This window comes from Ailuropoda melanoleuca, chromosome 1 (genome assembly GCF_002007445.2).
Source record: "Ailuropoda melanoleuca isolate Jingjing chromosome 1, ASM200744v2, whole genome shotgun sequence".
Classification (NCBI taxonomy): domain Eukaryota; kingdom Metazoa; phylum Chordata; class Mammalia; order Carnivora; family Ursidae; genus Ailuropoda; species Ailuropoda melanoleuca.
The window spans coordinates 61,680,616-61,697,723 of record NC_048218.1 but is presented as its reverse complement, the minus strand read 5'-3'; the positions used below and the strand labels follow the sequence as shown (position 1 = coordinate 61,697,723).

Here is a 17,108-nt window from a genome sequence, read left to right as displayed (position 1 = left end):
GTATGTATGCATTATATACACACGTACAACGTATATACACAAACACAGAGTTTCCACCCAGGCTTCTTCATCTTACTCCCCCATCCTCAACACTTAAGTTCAAACAGTATTTTGGATGCATAACTGTTTGTAAAAGTGTCTTAGTTTATATCTGTCGGGGTATGTGAATGTTTTATGATGTGTGTGATCCAACACACAGTCAGGACTAACAGCGTCACATGGAGGGTTCTTTCAAACTACACATATTTCTCCGCATCTCTTTTTCTTGCTCCAATTTCAGAATTACTGATCCAGGAAAGAAGGTAGGAAGATATATCGTCACCATAAAAGCATAGTGTCTGCTCCCTAGTAGATACTCGGTAAACACTAGCTCCCTTCCTCTTCTTCTCCCCCACTCTCTCTCATAAAAGCTCAATTCCAAATTACAATTCAAAAGTAAAATGTGCATTTGGTGGGTAAAGTGTTACTATGTGTGAAGCATGTCATTTTCTACCCAAATACAAAAATGAATAAGACACACCTTCTATCTTTAGGATGCCTACAGGAGAGAAACTTACAGCTTCGTAACTAAATTCCAGCAGAGTGTGTCTCAAATGTTTGTTTGGGGCAGATCTTTTGGAAGTTAGAATTTGATTTTCTTTAAGGAATAACATTACAATGATGCTAGTTTCCCCAGACTAAGAAAAAAGACCTTTGGGGTAAGGTCTGGAATGGATAGAGGGGAAGCTTGATTTATATTTGAATGGGCAGATATTTAGAAGAGACCGGGCCCACAGAGGAAGGGGAGGGAAGTGGTGAGTAAAGGAGACTGGGAACAGTGTGGGCTGTGTTTTGTGGACGTTTCAAGAGAAGGAGGGTAGAGACTTGGGAGCAGTTACCATATGGTGTGAGATATTGAGAGAGGGTCAGAGAAAGAAGAGTTTAAGAGGTTTTGTTATGTATTATAAGTGGAATCCCCTTTTGATGTTTTCATGACAGCGCTGTGAAGATTTAAATTGCTTTACTGTTATTTTTGGATGCAGGTTAGTGTTTCTTGGGAAAATACCACCGTGTGGAAACAGGCTGTGAAGTGGCTTAGCTTTATCTGGAAAACATAAATGGTCAGACCATAAAGCTTTAAAATAGATATATTTTCCTCATGTGCCTGAAACCTAAAATTAAACAAAACTAAAATGATAAAATTGTATAAGGAATATCTATTATAAAAGTAATACATGCACTTGGTTAAAAAATTCAAAAGGTACAGAATGGTATTAAATGGAAAAAAGATAAAAGCTTCCTGTTTCTTTCCTGAAACCTCTCCTTCACGCCCATGTCTGATCACCTTCAAGAGTTTGCATTTAATTCTTTTGGTAGTTAGTATTATAATTGTGAATTCTATGCTGATACTACTTTCTTGATTTATTTACTTTATTTGATGTTTGTTAACCCCATGTTATGAATGACGAAAAATATACCTCATTAAGACAGTCCATTGCTTTCTCCTCCCATGTGCTTTCTTACTTATATTATTTCCCATTCTTCTATTGTTTATCATTATAATTTTTTTTTTTTTAAATCGGCTCCATGCCCAATGCGGAGCTTGAACTCACAACCCTGAGATCAAGAGTCTCATGCCCCATGGACTGAGCCCCAGGTACCCCTGTCATCGTAAATTTAAATATCGTGCTTAACTTTGGATTCTTGTTCTGTCAATGTAGGTAGTAACTCTTGGTTCACTATCAGGTAGTATGAGAAAAATAGCAACCTCGACCTAGTCTTCCACTCTTCTTGTCTCCTTACTGCCACCCTATGCCCCTAGCCACCACCCAGTTTCTCTCGTCTCTGCCCTTACATTTATAATGTTAGGGTTTATAGCATTTGCATTTTTTTTCCTGTTAGTATAATTAATTTTTCTGCATTTTATCTATTGATCGATTCTAAGAATTGAGATCAACAAACTACTTTATGACGTATAGTTTATGCTCATGCAAATATTAATCCCTACAGAATACAGAGTGATTTGCTCAGAAGATAAACTACTTCCATATCTCTAAATCTGAGTTATTCAAAAAAGAATCAAACAAATATCAAGGCCAAGTGGATTCTTCTTTCCTATACTGCATAACTTGCTCAAATCATTCACAGAGTTTGCCTCATATTTCATGCTATTTTTTAAAAAACTTTTTTGATTTACTTAGAGTTTGCAACTGACTCTCTTTTTAAATTTTAAATTAAATCTTTTTAAATTTTAAATTCTTTTTAAATATGCTTTTCTCACTAACATAGCTAAGAACTTCCAGATTTTAATTATACTACTTTTTATTTTGTTTGTAAAGAGGTAATAAATATACACACTACATAATTTAAAAGGAAATAATAGATACGTAGTGAAAAGTTAGTCTTCCTTTCACACTTGTTCCTCAGCCATTCAGTTCTTCTTTCCAGAAGTAACTACTCTTATTAGTTTTTATGTATTAACTTTGAGATATTTTATGCACTTACAAGCATACGAGTATATTTGGGTCCTCGATGGCAATTAGTTTCCGATTTGGCTATAACAAATGATACTTTATTGAATATCTTTGTAGACACATATGCTTGAATATATGTAGAATAAATCTTTAGGGAAGAATTGTTGGGTCAAAGGCAAAGTGCATTTTTTAAGGTTTGATAATATTGCCATATGGTCCTCAATGGAAGTCTTACCAGCTAGTAAAAGATTGCTCCTTACTCCACACTCACATCAGTGCAGTTATTAAGTTTGTGCCACTAGTTCTCTCATTGTAGTTTTAATTGGCATTTGAATTTCATTTATTTTATAAGAATGAGGATCTTCTCATAAAATAATGATGGCTTTACATTTTCTTAACTATAAGTTGTTACTTCGTATATTTTAAACGTTTTTTACACTAAGGAAGTTAATCTTTTATCTGTAATATTACTGATACTTTCCCTAAATTTGTCTTTTGACTTTTTTTATGCTTTTGCCATGAAATTTTTAAAAAAGTGTTTTAAATGTATCCATGTATTCTTGTATAATTTAGGAGTATCGATCATGCTTGTAAAGGCACCCTCCACTTACAGATTATAACAACATTATCCCATGTGTTTCCATAGTGCCATGCACAATTTGGTAAGTTTTGGCGTATGTATACACATGGGTCATAGAATGGTTCTATTTTTAATTTTTTTAAGAAAGCTCCATACTGTTTTTCACAATGGTTGCACCAACAGTGCATGAAGGTTCCTTTTTTTCCACATCCTTACCAACCAACACTTGTTGTTTCTTGAGTTTTTTATTTTAGCCATTCTGCCAGGTAATGGGGTGATGTCTCACTGCAGTTTTGATCTGCATTTCCCTTGTGAAGAGTGATACTGAGCCTCTTTTCCTTTGTCTGTTGGTCACCTGGATGTCTCCAAAGATCTTCTGCCCATTTTTTAATTGGACTGTTTTTTGGGTATTGAGTTGTATAAGTTTTTTATATATTTTGGATACTACCCCTTAACGGACATGTCATTTGCAAATTTCTTCTATCATTCTGTAGGCTGCCTTGTAGTTTTGTTGATTATTTGATTCACTATGCAGAAGCTTTTTATTTTGATGTAGTTTCAATAGTTTATTTTTGCTTCTGTTTCTCTTGCTCAGGAGACATATCTAGAAAAAAGTTGCTATAGCCGATGTCAGAGAGATTACTGCCTGTGCTCTCTTCAAGGATTTTTACGGTTTCAGGTCTCACATTTAAGTCTTTAATCCATTTTGAGTTTATTATTGCATATGGTGGAAGAAAGTGGTTCACTTTCATTCTTTTGCGTATGGCCGACCAGTTTTCCCAGCACCATTTGTCAAAGAGACTGTCTTTTTCCCATTGTATATTCATTCTTCCTTTGTTGAAAATTAATTGATCATAGAATTGTGGGCTTATTTCTGGGTTTTCTGTTCTATCACATTGACCGGTGTGTCCATTTTTATGCCAGTACTATACTATTTTAGTTACTACTTTGCAATATAGGGAATCTGGAATTGTGATATCCCCAGTTTTCTTTTTCAAGATTGCTTTGGCTAGTCAAGGTCTTTTGTGGTTCCATACAAATTTTAGGTTTGTTTATTCTACACTTTTTTTTTTTTAAAGTAATCTCTACACGCAATGTGGGGCTCAAAATCACAACCCTGAGCTCAAGAGTCGCTTGCTCTACTCACTGAGCCAGCCAGGTGCCCCAGGATTGTTTGTTCTAGTTCTGCGAAAATGCTGTTTTTAAATTTTGACAGGAATTGCATTAAATCTGTAGATTGCTTTGGAAAGTATAGACATTTTAACAATATTTGTTCTTCCAATCCACAAGCATGGAATGTCTTGCCATTTCTTAGCATCATCTTGAATTTCTTTCATCAGCGTTTTATAGCTTTCAGAGTACAGGTCTTTCTCCTCTTTGGTTAAGTTTATTCCTAGCTATCTTACTGTTTTGGGTGCAGTTATAAATTTGGGATTGTTTTCTTAATTTCACTTTTTGCTGCTTCATTAGTAGCATATAGGAATGCAACTGATTTCTGTACTTTGATTTTGTATCCTATGGCTTTACTGAACTCATTTATCAGTTCTAGTAGTTTTTTTGGTGGAGTCTTTAGGGTTTTCTATATATTAGTATTATGTCATCTGCAGATTGTGAGAGTGCTTGTTCCTTACCAATTTGGATGCCTTTTATTTCTTTATGTTTTCTAATTGCTGCGGCTAGGACTTCCAGTGCTGTGTTAAATAACTGTGGTGGGAGCGGACATCCCTGTCTTATTCCTGACCATAGAGGAACAGCTCTCAGTTGTTCCCCATTGAGTATGATTTTGGCTGTGCTTTTTTTCATACAAAGCCTTTACTGTATTGAGGTATATTCCCTCTAGACCTACTTTTGCAGAGGATTTTATCATGAATGGATGTTGTACTTTGTCAAATGCTTTTTCTGCACCTATTGTAATGATCATATGTTTTTTTATCCTTTCTCTTATTGAAGAGATGTATCATGTTAATTGTTTTGTGGATATTGAACCACACTTGCATCCTGGGAATAAATCCCAGTTGATGGTGGTATATGACTTTTTTAATGTATTGTTGGATTTGGTTTGCTAACATTTTGTTGAAGATTTTTGCCTATATTCATGAGAGATATTGGCCTATAATTCACATTTCTTGTGGTGTCTTTATCTGGTTTTAGTGCTTTTACATTTTCTAAGCAGTGTTTTTCTAAGAGCAGTTTTAATTTTTGAAGTCCAGTTTAAAAAGATTTCCTTCTATATTTTCTTTTAGACATTTTATAGATTTAGGTTTTGCATTTAGGTTTGTCATTCATTTTGAGTTAATTTTTGTATATGTTAAGATGAGATACTCTTTTTTTGAAGGGATATCTAGTTGTTCAAGCACTATTTATTGAAAAGACTGTCCTTTCTCTGCTCGATTGTATTTGTGCCTTTGTTAAAAGTCATATTTACATGATTTTATTTTTGGGATCTTTAAAAAAATTTTTTATTAAGTAAACTCTACCCCCAAAATGAGGCTTGAACTTACAACCCTGAGATGAAGAGTCACATGTTCTACGGACTAAGCCAGCTAGGTGCCCCTATTTTTGTAATCTCAATTATATTCCATTAATCTGTCCATCTTTATGCTTATATTGCATTGTTTAAATTATGGTAGCTTTACAGTAATTCTCAAAATCATATAATATTCTTTTCCAGAGTTGTTTTTAGGAATTCTAGGTCCTTTGCTTTCCATTATGATTTTTTTTTGTCAGTTTCTGGGGAAAAGAAAAACCTGCTGGGTTTTTTGTTAGAAATGCAATGAACACACAGATCAATTTGGGGAGAGCTGACATCTTGACAGTATTGAGTCTTCTGACTCATGAGCAAAGCATACAGTTCTATTTATTTAGGTCTCCTGAATTTCTCTCAGCAATGTTTTGTCATTTTCAGTTTAAGACCTTTTACATCTTTTGTCACATTTATCCTTAAGTCTTTCATATTTTTTGATGCTATCTTAAAATTTCAATTTCCAATTGTTCATTGCCAGTATATAGAAATTCAACTCATTTTTGTATATCAATATTGTATCTTGTATCTCCCTAAACTCATTAGTTTTTGTAGCATTTTTGCATATTGCACTGGAATTTCTACAGAGACAATCATGTTATTTATGAAAAAGACAGGTTTCTTCTCTCTTTCCAATCTGGACTCCTTTTATTTCTTTTTTAGAAATATGATTTCATCTGGCTTTTCTTCTTAGTTGGCTAATATGTTGAATTACACTGATTGATTTTTGAAGGGTTGAATCCCTCTTGGGATAAATCCCACTTGGTAATTATGTAGTATCCTTTTTATTTATTGTTTAATCTATTGAAATTATGTTTAGAGTTTTTGTGTCTATATATAATGTTGAGTAGAAGTGGTGACAGAAGACACCCCCCTATCTTGTTTCTGATCTTAGTGGGAAAGCATTCAGTCTTTCACCACTGAATATGAAGTTAGCTGTCAATATTTTGTAAATGTCTTTTATCAGGTTGAAGAAGTTCCCTCATATTCCTAGCTTACCAAAAATTTTTATTAGGAATAAACATTAGATTTTGTCAAATGCAGCGTTTGCATCTATTGAGATGATTATATGGTTTTTCTCCTTTGGTTTGATAATATGGTGAATTACTGTTTGATTTTTTAATGTTAAACCAACTCTGCAATTTTTGGGTGAACCCATCCTTCTTGGTCATGTTGTGTTATCATTCTTTATGCCATTGAATTCAATTTGCTAAAGTTTCATTTAGATTTTTTTTGCTTCTGTATGCATGTTTCTTGTAGTATTTCTGCCTGGGTTTGGAGTTAGGATAATGCTGGTCTCATGGAATGAGTTGGGAAGTACTCCCTCTTCTTCAATTGTTTTGGAAAATTTTGTGTAGAATTAGTATTATTTCTTCTAGCTATGTGGGCCTGAAATTTTCTATGTGGGAAGGTTTTTAAGTACAATTTCAACTTCTTAGTAGATACTGGTCTTTTTAGGTTATCTATTCTTATGTGAGCTATGGCAATTTATGTCTTTCAAGGAGTTTGTCCATTTTATCTATGTTGCGAAATTTATTAGCATGAAGTTATTATTGTTCATAATAATCTATTTTTATCCCTTTTTTCTTATTTTTTTTTCACGTCAGATGGGTGATATGTTGTGGTCCTTACAAGGCTTGAAGGAGGCACATGTCACAAAACTGTGTGGATACTCAATCATCACACTTATGAACTATAAAAGACCTACTTTTATCCCTAATACCTGTAGAATACGTGGTGATATCAAGTCTGTATTTCTGATATTGATAATTTGTCTTTTCTCTTTTTTTTCTGATTAGTGTAGCTAAAGCTTAGTCCATTCTATTGATTTTCTGAAAGAACCAGCCTTTGCTTTATTTGATTCTCTCTATTGTTTTCTTCTTTTCTATTTCATTGGTTCTTACCTTGGTCTTTATTACTTCCTTTATTCTGCTTTCTGTTTGCTTTGCTCTTTCTTTTCTAGGTTTGAAAGGTAGAGCTGAGATGGCTGATTTGAGACCTTTTTCTCTAATATAGACATTTAGTGCCGTAAGTTTCCCCTTAAGTACTGCGTCAGTGGCATCTACAAATTCTGATATGTTGTTTTCATTTTCATTGTTCAAAATATTTTTCAATTTCTCTTTTGATTTCTTCTTAAATCTGCCAATTATTTTTTTTCTAAGATTTTATTTATTTGTCCATGCACGCACGTGTGTATGTGAGAGAGAGAGAAAGAGAGAGAGCACACAAGCAAGGGGAGGGGGAAACAGGCTTCCCACTGAACAAGGAGCCCAATGTGGGACTCAATCCCCGGACCCTGGGATCATGGCCTGAGCTGAAGGCAGATGCTTAACCAACTGAGCCACCCAGGCATCCCTAATCTGCCAGTTATATGGAAGAGGGTTGTTTAGTTTCCAAATACTTGGGGATTTTCCAAGGATCTTTTAGTTATTGATTTCTAATTTAATTTTTCTGTGGTCAGAGAACGTAAGTTGCATGACTTGAATCCTATTGAATTTTACTGAGTCTGTGATCCAAAATAGTTCTCTGTGCACTTGAGAAATATGTGTATGTGTTCTGCTATTGTTGGGTGTTCTATAAATGTCAATCAGGTCAAGTAATTAATAGTGTTATTTAAATTTTCTATATCCATACTGATTTTCTGCATACGTGGTCTGGCAATTATTGAGAGAGGAGTGTTAAAATCTCTGACTATAATTATGGAGTCATCTATTTCTTTGTGCAGTTCTATCAGTTTTAACTTCATGTATTTTGAAGCACTATTATTAGGTTCATAAACGTTTAAGACTTATTTCCTCTTGATGAATTGACCCCTTTATAAAATGACCTTCTTGATCCCTTGTAATATGCTTTGGTCTGAAATTTATTTTGTTTGATTTTAAAGCAGCTAATCTCGTTTTCCTTTGACTAGTGTTAGCATAGTTTCACTCTTTCTATGCTTTCACTTTTAACTTATTTATTATATTATCTTTATATTTGAAGTGCACTTTTTATAGGCAGCATATAGTTGGGGCTTGCTTTTTTATTCATCCTGACAATCTATGCTGTTTATACCATTTACATTTAATTTGAGATTAAGGTAGATTTGCTGTTTGTTTTCTATTTGTCCTGCCTTTTATTTGTTCTCACTTTCCTGGTTTCCTACTTTCTTTTGGACTAATCAAGTTTCTTGTTGATTTGATTTTATCTCCTTTGTTGCTTTATTAGTTATAATTCTTTATTTTGTTATGTTAGTGGTTGCTTAAGGGTTTGTAGTATATATATCTATCTATCATAGGGTATCTTAAAGTGATCTTATGCCATTTCACACATAATATAAGAACCTTACAATATATACTTTAATTTATCCTTTCTGGCCTATATGATGTGGTCATGCATTTTATTTTTCATTTCTACAAGTTTAATTTGGGTCTTCCTTTATATTTTCTGTGTCTCTAACTTTTTGAATGTATGGAATACAGTTATAATAATTGTCTTAATGTTCTTTTCTGTTAATTCTAGTGTCTGTGTCAGTTCTGAGTTGCTTTTCACTAATTATTCTTCCCTCATCAGTTGTATTTTCTTGACTCTTTGTATAATTGGTAATCTTTGTTTGGATGCTAGACACTGTGAATTTTACCTTGCTCAGCGTTGACTATTTTTATAGCTCTATAAATCTTCTTGTGCTTTGTTCTGGGAGATACTTAAGTTATTTGGTTATAGTTTGGTCCTTTGGGATCTTGTTTTTACTTTATAATAAGTAGGTTTGGAGCAGTGCTCATTGTAGGGCTACTTCTCCACTACTGAGGGAAGATCTTCCTGAATATTCTACCAGGTGCCTTGTGAATTATGAGTTTTTCCGGTCTGGCTGATTGAAATAGGCACTATTCCTAGTCCGGTGTGAGTGACAAGAACCATTTCCTCTAATCCTTACAGATGGTTCTTTCCCAGGCCTAGAACAGTTTCCTTAGATGCATGTATTGGTCATAAATTCTTGAGAGAGAACTCTGTGGATATGTCCAGTATTCTGTCTCTGTGCAGCTGTCTTCTTTCTGTTATTCTATCCTGAGAACTCTACCTGCTTTGGTTTCTGGACCCTAGGGTCTGTTTCCTCAACTCAGATCTGCCAGTCTCTGTCTCAGCTTTCTCTTCCTTCCGCCATGCTTGGAAACTCTCAAAGTAGCAAACTGGGGCAATTATAGGACTCACCTTATTAGTTTCTTATCTCTCAGAGATCACTATCCTTTGTTGCTTCATATAGAGTATCTTGAAAACTGTTGTTGTAGATATTTTGTCTGGTTTTTTTGTTTGTTTGTTCATTTTGTTTTGTTTTAGATACTTTAGTTGGGATGGTATTTCTTGTCCTTGTTAGTTCATCTTGGCCAAAAGGGGAAGTCAGGTCATTGCTTTTTTCCTCTTTGAGATTTAATCCTTTCTCTTCTATTTCCACTTTTTTAAGGGTAAAATCTCAAGGCTTAGAAAAGTTGTGAAACTTATTCAAGGAACACCTGTATACACTTCATCTAGATTCATCAGTTGTTAACATTTTGCCACATTTATGCATACGTTCTCTCTCTCTCACTCTCTCACACACAGACTTTTAACTGAACCATTTGAGAGAAATTGCAGACATTATGATAATCATTAAATAATTCTGAAGAATAAAGTCACTTTCCTATGTAACTATAATACAATGATCAAATTCAAGAAATAGAATATAGTGGAAGAAGCAGAAATTGCCTTTTCTTTTTAAAGATTTTATTTATGTATGTATTTATTTTGAGAGAGAGAGAGCAGGGAGAGGGGCATAGGGAGAGGGAGAGAATCTTAAGCCAGCTCCACCCTGAGCGTGGAGCCTGATGCAGGGCTCAATCTCATGACCCTGAGATCATGACCTGACCCAAAATCAAGAGGTGGATGCTTCACTGAGCCACCCAGGTGTTCCCAGAAATTGCCTTTTAAAGGTTGGGCTCAGAAAAAAAATAATAAAAAAATTAAGGTTGGGTTCAGAATTGGCACCCTGTCACTTCCACTCTACTCCATTTGTCCAAGCAGTCATCGGCTAACCCAGATTTAAAAGGAGGGGAAATATGTACCCATTTCTCAGCCAGAAGAATGTCAAAGAATTCTAGGCTATTTTTAATCTATCACACTGTACATATTCACTTCCTATTGTCTCAGTAATATATTTTGCAGCAACTTGTTTTTCAATCAGAAATTCAGATGTCAAATCTCTTTAGTCTCCTTTAATCTGAAACAGTTTTTTTCTTTGTCTTTTATGACATTGAAATTTTTGGGGTGTGCAGGCCAGTCGTTTTGTAGAATGTCCCTTAATTTGGGCTTATCTAACTGTTTTCTCATGATTAAATTCCAATTCTGTATTTTTGGCAGGAATACAATAAAGGTGATGTCATGTCCTTAGAATACCATCTCACGTGTGATACCAATTTGTACTACTGGTGAATTTAACTTTGAGTACTTGATTAAGGTGGTTTCTGCCAAATTTCTCAAATGTATTGGTACTCTGTCTCCATCGTAATTGGTAAGTAATCTCCAGGAACATCCTTTTTTTTCCCTTTTCCTTTTACATTTTTCTAAAAAAAGAAAAAGTTCTGTATTCTGTCTTAGAGAATCCCTTAATCTGTTGTGTATCAGTTCTGCTGACTGTCACTTATGTGTGACCGCCTATGTGTGGTGCTTTTGTTGTTGTTGCCGTTAACTTGCATTTTCATCAACCTTATGGCACCGAATCAAAGATGCTTCCTTCAGAGTGGGTTTCTAGTGCTTCTGCTCAGAGCACAGGAGACCTGGAACTCTTAAAAGGCTTAGGTTTGGCTCTCCTTCTTTCAGTCCCAGATCACATTGTGGGCAGAAGCTCTCCATGCCCCCTGAGCAAAGCCCCAGATCTCCTGCTTAGAGCTCAGTGACCCACTGCTGGTTCTTGCCATGGTTTGTTCCTTTTGGGTTGGGGTAATTCTTGGAGAATCTCTTACTTTACTGTGCGTGGTAGGGTGCCCTGGAGAATATGGCCTGCTATCCTGCCTGCCTAAGCGGAACCCACCATGATTTTTCTTTTAAATTTTTAGTTATAAATATGATTCTGTCTTGACTTTTTGTTTTATCTTTGAAGAAGTTAGGATTTCTCACAATTTATTCAGTTAATATTCTCAATTGTCCTGGGAAATGGGAAAGGCAGGTAATTTGGTACACTACGTAGTTGAGAAAGCTGAAAGCTGTCCGGGTGATGTAAGTTTACTAGCCTCTGAAGCCTCAGTTTCCTATTCTGTAAAACCAGAACTAACCGTCGCTTTGAACTAACCGATGCTTTGTGAGCACTGACGGGGATGAATGTGGAAAGCACAAGCTCTCTCTCTCAAAAGGCAAGATGTCCACCCCTCTTTCTCCCTTCTAGCTCCTCGATCTCCCGGGTGGGGTACGTCTGGCTGGGGGTGGAGCGCCACGCTTGCAGAGAAACTGGCAGACCCGCCCCCAAGGCCCGGCCGACGCGATTCTCGGGGCGGGCGGGGGGAGGAGCCCGCACTCGGGAACCTCCTCCCAGGCGGCGGGGGCGGTCCCCAAGGCCCCTCTCACCGCCTCTGCTTTCTCCCGGAGGTGCTGGACGCGGCCGCGTCTGTGGTGAGTGCGCCGGGCCTGGGCTCCGCGGCGCCTGGGGCGCGCAATCCCGTGCGGGGGAGCGGTGGCGGGCGCGGCGTGGGCATCGCCGTGGGGTGCACTCGAGTGGGTCCGCGCTGGGGCTGAGTGCGCGGGGGGCCGGCGCGGCCCGGCTTGGTGGGGCCGTCCTGCCTCAGCCCCAGCGGTGGGGCCGGACTGGGGGCCTGCGGAGGCCGAGCCTAGCGGGAGGCACAGGCTCAGGTGCCCGCGCCACCGCGGCGCTCCCTTCGTTGTCGGCGGGGCAGTCGGGCGAGATGCTGCCAAGTGGGGAGAGATTCAGGGGTCGTCTCACGAATTTGGGGTCGTCCTCTAGCACTTCTTTCTCCGCGGGCGCATCAACGTGAAAAAGCCCCCTCCTGCTTGGAGCCCTTTCTCCCAGGGTTTCTCCTAGGAAACCGACCAGCTGATCCCAGCCTAGGGCCTGCTGTGGCCGGCGAGTTGTCAGAGTCACCTGGATTTTAAAGTACTTCAGAGACACCTGCCCGGAGTGGGGCTCTGAGTCCACCCCCTGCCTTTCGGTCGGTGTCTGTTGATCGGTCTCCCATTAGATAAGGGCTAACTCTAGTTGGAAAAAAGTAGAAAAGTCCAGGAAGACTGGGACTGAGAAGAGGACTTTGGATTGCTATCCTTGAGAGCAATAATCAACAAAGTGGACGTTGCAAGCGTTCACGAGTGGGAGAGGGTTGAGGACATGGAGGTGTTCAGGGCATAGGGGGAGTTCTGCAGCCCTTTGGTGATGAAAAGGAGGAGCAAGAAAATAGTAATTTGAGGGTTGAGGAGAGGGGTGTGTGTGTGTGTGTGTGTTTTAATTTTTTAATTTCTAAGTTTTTTAAGAAAGGAAGATAACATGTTGGAGATGNAGGGCTCAATCTCATGACCCTGAGATCATGACCTGACCCAAAATCAAGAGGTGGATGCTTCACTGAGCCACCCAGGTGTTCCCAGAAATTGCCTTTTAAAGGTTGGGCTCAGAAAAAAAATAATAAAAAAATTAAGGTTGGGTTCAGAATTGGCACCCTGTCACTTCCACTCTACTCCATTTGTCCAAGCAGTCATCGGCTAACCCAGATTTAAAAGGAGGGGAAATATGTACCCATTTCTCAGCCAGAAGAATGTCAAAGAATTCTAGGCTATTTTTAATCTATCACACTGTACATATTCACTTCCTATTGTCTCAGTAATATATTTTGCAGCAACTTGTTTTTCAATCAGAAATTCAGATGTCAAATCTCTTTAGTCTCCTTTAATCTGAAACAGTTTTTTTCTTTGTCTTTTATGACATTGAAATTTTTGGGGTGTGCAGGCCAGTCGTTTTGTAGAATGTCCCTTAATTTGGGCTTATCTAACTGTTTTCTCATGATTAAATTCCAATTCTGTATTTTTGGCAGGAATACAATAAAGGTGATGTCATGTCCTTAGAATACCATCTCACGTGTGATACCAATTTGTACTACTGGTGAATTTAACTTTGAGTACTTGATTAAGGTGGTTTCTGCCAAATTTCTCAAATGTATTGGTACTCTGTCTCCATCGTAATTGGTAAGTAATCTCCAGGAACATCCTTTTTTTTCCCTTTTCCTTTACATTTTTCTAAAAAAAGAAAAAGTTCTGTATTCTGTCTTAGAGAATCCCTTAATCTGTTGTGTATCAGTTCTGCTGACTGTCACTTATGTGTGACCGCCTATGTGTGGTGCTTTTGTTGTTGTTGCCGTTAACTTGCATTTTCATCAACCTTATGGCACCGAATCAAAGATGCTTCCTTCAGAGTGGGTTTCTAGTGCTTCTGCTCAGAGCACAGGAGACCTGGAACTCTTAAAAGGCTTAGGTTTGGCTCTCCTTCTTTCAGTCCCAGATCACATTGTGGGCAGAAGCTCTCCATGCCCCCTGAGCAAAGCCCCAGATCTCCTGCTTAGAGCTCAGTGACCCACTGCTGGTTCTTGCCATGGTTTGTTCCTTTTGGGTTGGGGTAATTCTTGGAGAATCTCTTACTTTACTGTGCGTGGTAGGGTGCCCTGGAGAATATGGCCTGCTATCCTGCCTGCCTAAGCGGAACCCACCATGATTTTTCTTTTAAATTTTTAGTTATAAATTTGATTCTGTCTTGACTTTTTGTTTTATCTTTGAAGAAGTTAGGATTTCTCACAATTTATTCAGTTAATATTCTCAATTGTCCTGGGAAATGGGAAAGGCAGGTAATTTGGTACACTACGTAGTTGAGAAAGCTGAAAGCTGTTCGGGTGATGTAAGTTTACTAGCCTCTGAAGCCTCAGTTTCCTATTCTGTAAAACCAGAACTAACCGTCGCTTTGAACTAACCGATGCTTTGTGAGCACTGACGGGGATGAATGTGGAAAGCACAAGCTCTCTCTCTCAAAAGGCAAGATGTCCACCCCTCTTTCTCCCTTCTAGCTCCTCGATCTCCCGGGTGGGGTACGTCTGGCTGGGGGTGGAGCGCCACGCTTGCAGAGAAACTGGCAGACCCGCCCCCAAGGCCCGGCCGACGCGATTCTCGGGGCGGGCGGGGGGAGGAGCCCGCACTCGGGAACCTCCTCCCAGGCGGCGGGGGCGGTCCCCAAGGCCCCTCTCACCGCCTCTGCTTTCTCCCGGAGGTGCTGGACGCGGCCGCGTCTGTGGTGAGTGCGCCGGGCCTGGGCTCCGCGGCGCCTGGGGCGCGCAATCCCGTGCGGGGGAGCGGTGGCGGGCGCGGCGTGGGCATCGCCGTGGGGTGCACTCGAGTGGGTCCGCGCTGGGGCTGAGTGCGCGGGGGGCCGGCGCGGCCCGGCTTGGTGGGGCCGTCCTGCCTCAGCCCCAGCGGTGGGGCCGGACTGGGGGCCTGCGGAGGCCGAGCCTAGCGGGAGGCACAGGCTCAGGTGCCCGCGCCACCGCGGCGCTCCCTTCGTTGTCGGCGGGGCAGTCGGGCGAGATGCTGCCAAGTGGGGAGAGATTCAGGGGTCGTCTCACGAATTTGGGGTCGTCCTCTAGCACTTCTTTCTCCGCGGGCGCATCAACGTGAAAAAGCCCCCTCCTGCTTGGAGCCCTTTCTCCCAGGGTTTCTCCTAGGAAACCGACCAGCTGATCCCAGCCTAGGGCCTGCTGTGGCCGGCGAGTTGTCAGAGTCACCTGGATTTTAAAGTACTTCAGAGACACCTGCCCGGAGTGGGGCTCTGAGTCCACCCCCTGCCTTTCGGTCGGTGTCTGTTGATCGGTCTCCCATTAGATAAGGGCTAACTCTAGTTGGAAAAAAGTAGAAAAGTCCAGGAAGACTGGGACTGAGAAGAGGACTTTGGATTGCTATCCTTGAGAGCAATAATCAACAAAGTGGACGTTGCAAGCGTTCACGACTGGGAGAGGGTTGAGGACATGGAGGTGTTCAGGGCATAGGGTGAGTTCTGCAGCCCTTTGGTGATGAAAAGGAGGAGCAAGAAAATAGTAATTTGAGGGTTGAGGAGAGGGGTGTGTGTGTGTGTGTGTGTTTTAATTTTTTAATTTCTAAGTTTTTTAAGAAAGGAAGATAACATGTTGGAGATGCAAGAAAGTCAAGGAATCTTGGATAGGAATGAATATTATTCAGGGCCCAGGCTTAGAAAGAGGGGTGGAGGACTATCCTAGGCAGGAGGGCTGGGCAGGAGTGCTGGAATGTGTCCTTAGGGGAGCAGATAATGCTTGATTGGACCATAGTTTATCTTTTAGGAATTTTATCTTCTAGAACGAGGTTGGCCTTTAAACCCCATAAAATTGCAAACATTTTCAGGTTCTTGTCTGTGTGCCTTGGCCAGATTAAAAACATCTGTTGGAGAGAAATATTGAATTGTTTGACCACATAATCTTGTTGGGGGGAGCAATAAAACCAGCTCTGTTATTGTATTTAATATGCCACTTGATAGAACAAGTATTTAGTATCTACTTTAAACTGAGCTGATAATAATGGGTGTTTTTTTCCAGAGATGCATACAAATAATTTGAGAGCTAACCATCTCTTCGAAGATCTTTTATTCAGAGTGGGAACATCAAAAGCAAGTCAGTCCTGGTTTTATTCTCTCTCTCTCTCTTTTTTTTTTTTTAAAAGCCATCAGGGGACTCAGACAAACCTAGGTTGGTTTCTCAAACATACCTAGGTTCCTGTTGAAAATATGGATTCCCTGACATCACCTCAGACCTTTGAAATAAAAATCTCTGGGAGTAGAACCTGGTAATAGGAATTTCAAACAGAGACTGCAGTATTCTCTGGTGTTGAAAATTATTGACAGTCTCTGAAGTGTTTTGTTTTGTTGAGATTTGGGCTTGTTGGGGCCTCTTGAGGGCAGATCCTTAAAAGTTATATGAATGAATTGTGGCCAAACTTATGTAACTGCAAGTTATAATCCTGTCTATTGTGTCATCTCTAAATTTTAATATATTTTGAAGGAAATCTATATAGTCATTTTATCAGGAAAAAACAACATTGTTTCTGATCACAAAAACCCCACTTTAGAACAATTAGAACATACAGGGGAAAAAACCCCCACAATTTCCCTAATCTTATAATTAACAAACAACCAGCAGTCATCACTATTTTTGGCATTTCATATATAAAGACATGCACACCATATGTAGAATAATTGGAATTGTGTATGTACGTTTTTATATTCTGGGTTTTTTCCACTTTGCTATCATGAGCACTTTCCCATGTAGTTATGTTTTTGTTTTTTTGTTTTTGTTTTTTTTTAAAGATTTTATTTATTTATTTGAGAGAGAGAGCGCGTATGCAGGTGTGCAAAAGTTGGGGGGGAGGGAGAGGGAGAAGCAGACTCCCCGCTGAGCAGGGAGCCCAAAGTGGGCAGGCTCCATCCCAGGACTCTGAGATCATGACCTAAGCTGAAGGCAGATGCTCAACCCACTAAGCCACCCAGGCACCCCCCCCCCCC

At 39.4% G+C, this 17,108-nt stretch overlaps 1 protein-coding gene and 1 non-coding gene across 4 annotated transcripts in view; one reads left to right on the top strand and one right to left on the bottom strand.

The window, feature by feature from the left end:
* Positions 1-7,155: 7,155 nt before the first annotated feature.
* LOC117795587 lies at positions 7,156-7,259 on the bottom strand. The gene has a single exon (XR_004619661.1). It is a non-coding gene; the product is annotated as a small nucleolar RNA U13 (small nucleolar RNA).
* A 4,880-nt stretch (positions 7,260-12,139) lies between these two features.
* B4GALT4 (beta-1,4-galactosyltransferase 4) overlaps positions 12,140-17,108 on the top strand; it is a 27,623-nt gene continuing 22,654 nt past the window's right edge. The window contains exon 1 of one of the 3 annotated variants that reach the window (XM_034658928.1): positions 12,140-12,169. The gene's annotated coding sequence lies outside the window, so the exon portion shown is untranslated. Of the gene's footprint in view, positions 12,170-14,757; positions 14,838-16,150; positions 16,222-17,108 lie in introns of those variants that run through there. The other 2 variants (XM_034658924.1, XM_034658929.1) reach the window with 2 other exon arrangements.